Source organism: Mastomys coucha, chromosome X (genome assembly GCF_008632895.1).
Source record: "Mastomys coucha isolate ucsf_1 chromosome X, UCSF_Mcou_1, whole genome shotgun sequence".
In the NCBI taxonomy this organism is placed as follows: Eukaryota; Metazoa; Chordata; class Mammalia; order Rodentia; family Muridae; genus Mastomys; species Mastomys coucha.
In genome coordinates, this window is record NC_045030.1 from 160,100,123 (window position 1) to 160,104,259 (window position 4,137).

Sequence of the window (4,137 nt, forward strand, 5' to 3'; positions counted from 1 at the left end):
GTGATAGAAGTTTTAAAAGAGGAAATGAATACATTCCTTAAAGAAATTGAGGAAAAGTTAAAGTTGGAAGAAATCAATAAATTCCATAAAGATTATCAAGAAATCCAAGAATAAAAAGAGTTGAAGAAAACGAATAAAACTGATCAAGATTGCTTTTTGTTGCACACCTGGAGAGACAGCTTGAGCTGCCCTGCAGCTGGAGAGTCTTCCCAGGCTCCTGCATTGGAGACTAGGCCTGGTCTTCAGGCCATCATCAGAAAAGCTAAGTTTGCTATACTGTAAGGATCAGGAGATCTGACCCTGGTTGCAGAACCATACCATTCCTGGTTGCAGAATACAGGGTTGTATTCCCACTTCATCTTTCCAGACCATCCTAGGAGATTACTAGGAATCCTTGGAAGGGAAAGAAGGAACATTGTTGGTTGGAATAAAAACAGGGTTGAATGAGTTCCAGAAAGCAGGCTTCTCAAACTCGTGGACAACAATCCGCTGAAGAAGACAACTTTAAGAAACCAACTTGAAGCAATATGCAGAGAAGTAAGATGAGAGGAGCTGCCTCAGGAAAGAAGTCAGCTGGTTCATAGCCAAAGAATCTTGATCCAGCCCTGTCAGGAAGATGGGGAGGTCGCTCTGCTGAGAACCCCCCTTCTGGTTCTCTGCGGAAGACAAGAACAAGCAGAAGGCTCCTGGCAACGGAGACGGTGGCAGTACCAGTGAAGTCCCCCAGCCTGCTCAGAAGAAAAGGGCACAGCCGACCCCACCGTGGAGAGCGAGGAGGCATTCAAGAGTAGGATGGAGATGAAGGTGAAGATCCCTGAACCATGGCTGGTGGAGTACTGGGACTTGGTTACTAGGCAGAAGCAGTTGTTCCAGCTTCCTGCTAGAAGATGCTATTCTTGAGGAGTATGCCAATTGCAAGAAGTCACAGGGAAATATTGACAATAAGGAGTACGCAGTTAATGAAGTTGTAGGAGGGATAAAAGAATATTTCAATGTGATACTGGGTACTCAGTTGCTCTACAAGTTTGAGAGGCCTCAGTATGCTAAGATTCTGCTCGCTCACCCTGATGCGCCAATGTTGCAGATCTATGGGGCGCCACACCTACTGAGATTATTCGTGAGAATTGGGGCAATGTTGGCCTATATACCCCTTGATGAGAAAAGCCTGGCATTATTGCTGGGTTATCTGCATGATTTCCTTAAGTATCTGGCAAAGAATTCTGCCTCTCTGTTTACTGCCAGTGATTACAAAGTGGCTTCTGCTGACTATCATCACAAAGCCCTGTGAAGGTCTACTGACCACTCGCTATTGTTTGGTGTCTGGAAACACTTCTGTTTAGTCCTTTCATGGTATAATTGATGTTCTTTAAAACTGTCAGTGTAAAACAGGGCTTTTGTTTCACTTTGTTTTCCTGTTTTGTTGTAGACAGAAAATAAAAGGAGTGCCCAGCTCCTTTCCTCATTTCAGAGTTGCTACCAGTGTATGCAGTAATTAGACAAGAAATTCAGTAGACCACTTTATTGCCTAGTTGACAACATTGCTTGAATGCTGGTGGTTCTGTCCCTTTGACAATACACAGTTTTCTAATATGTGTTAATGCTACATGATGAGATGCCCTGGTTCCTAGTGCCAAAGGTTCAACTTAATGTATATACCTGAAAACCCATGCATTTGTGTGTGTGTGTGTGTGTTTTTTTTATGGTGCCTGATGTCCATAAACAGCCCATCTTCTGCAAGTCCATCTTTGTTGTTTCTTAGGTATTCATTTTATCTTTGCTCAAATTGTTGAAGGATGGTGATTTGTTTCCTGGTTTTTGTATTTGAGTCTAATGCACATTCTAACATGACAGAGGCAATGCATTATTGTGTAGCCACAGTTTTCTGAAAAGTTGATATTTTAGGAATTGTATTTCAGATCTTAAATAAAACTTGTTTCTAAATTAAAAAAAAACTGATCAAGATCTGAAAATGGAAATAGAAACAATAAAGAAACACAAATTGGGGGTGGGGAATTCTGGAGATGGAGAATCTAGGTAAGTGCATGGGAACTACAGACACAAGCACCACTAACAAAATATAAGAGATGGAAGTGAGAATCTCAGGCATAAAAGATATAATAGAAGAAATAGATACATAGGTTAAAAAAATGTTAAATCTAAAAAAAAAAATTTCTGATGCAAAACATCCAAGAAATCTGAGGCACTATGAAAACACCATACCTAACAATAAGAGGAATAGATGAAGATTTTTACCTCAAAGGCCCAGAAATTATTTTAACAAAATCATAGAAGAAACATTTCCTAACCTATAGAAGGACACACCTATAAAGTTAATAGCTTACAGAATATCACATAGATTGGATGAAATAAGGAATTTCCCTCACCACATAATAATCAAAACACTATATATACAAAACAAAAACAGACTATTAAAAGCACCAAGGGAAAAGGGCCAAGTAACATATAAAGACAGACCTACTAGAATTACACCTGATTTCTCAGTGGAGTCTCTAAAAGCCACAAGGGCATGGACAAATGTCTTGCAGACACTAAGAGACTGCAGATGTCAGCCCAGATTACTATACGCAGCAAAACTGTTTTTAAAAAGATTTATTTTATGTGTATGAGTATACTGTAGCTGTACAGATGGCTGTGAGCCATCATGTGTGTGACTGCACTCCAGGCTCGCTTGCTCTGGCCCCATTTGCTCCGGCCCTCTTACTCTGGTCCAATTCACTGTAGCTGTCTTCAGACCCACCAGATAGAGGGCATCCAATCTCATTACAGGTGGTTGTGAGCCACCATATGGTTGCTGGGATCCAAACTCAGGACCTTCGGAAGAGCAGTCAGTGCTCTTACTTGCTGAGCCATCTCACCAGCCTGCAGCAAAACTTTCAATCACCAAAAATGGAGAAAAGATATTTTATAATAAATTCAAATTTAAACAATGTTTATTCACAAATCCAGTCTTACAAAAGGTACTGGAAGGAAAACGCCAACCTAAAAATGTTAACACCCATCAAACCCCAGAAATAAATAATCTCATACCAGCATATATCAAAGAAGGAAAACAGACACACAACACACAAACACATACACACCATCACCACCACCACCACCACCACCAACAAAATAACAAGAATTAACAACCATTCCTTATTGATGTCTCTTAATATCAATGACTCAATTCCCCAATAAAAACACACAGGCTAACAGAATGGATGTAAAAAGATTCATCCTTCTTACTTCATGCAAGAAACACCTCATTTTCAAAGATAGACATCACCTCGGTGTAAAAGGTTCAAAACAGGAAAAGGCTGTTTCTAAGCAAATGGTCCCAAGAAGCAAGCTGGTATAACTATTCAAATATCTAACAAAATAGACTTCAAACCAAAATTAATCAAAGGAGATGGGGAAGGACACCTTATACTTGAAGGAAAAATCCACCAACGTGACCTTTCAATTCTCAATATCTATGCCCAAAATGCAAGGACACCTCATTTATAAAAGAAACATCACTAAAAGCTTAAACACACATTGATAGTGAGAGACTTCAATACCCCACTGTCACTAGTGGACAGGTCACCCAGACATAAACTAAACAGAGAAATAATGGAGCTAACAGACTTTGAGCCAAATGGACCTAACAGATTTACAGAATATTTCACCCCCAAACAAAAGAGTATACATTCTTCTCAGAACTTTGTGAATCTTCTCCAAAATTGAGCACATACTTGGCTACATCAACAGATTCAAGAAAATTGAAATAATGCCCTGCATCCTATTATACCATAACAGATTAAAGATGAATTTCAACAATGACTGAAACAACAGAAAACCTACCTATTCATGGAAATTGAACAACTCTCTACACAGTGATCTCTGGATCAGGGAAGAAATAAAGAAAATTAAAGACTTCCTAGAATTCAACGAAAATAAAGGTACAACATACCCAAACTTATGGGGCACAATGAAAGTGGTGCTAAGAACAAAGTTCATAGCATTAAGTGCCTCAATAAAGAAATTAGGAATTAGAGAGATTCCATACTAAGATTTTAACAACACACCGAAAGTTCTAGAATGAACAAATGAATGAACAAACAAACAAACAAAGCAAACACAACCAGGGGGAGTAGA

The 4,137-nt window shown here is 39.2% G+C and overlaps 1 pseudogene; it reads left to right on the forward strand.

Moving 5' to 3' along the window:
• The first annotated feature begins 327 nt into the window (after positions 1–327).
• On the forward strand, positions 328–1,351 carry LOC116095413 (annotated as a pseudogene).
• The last annotated feature ends 2,786 nt before the right edge of the window (positions 1,352–4,137 follow it).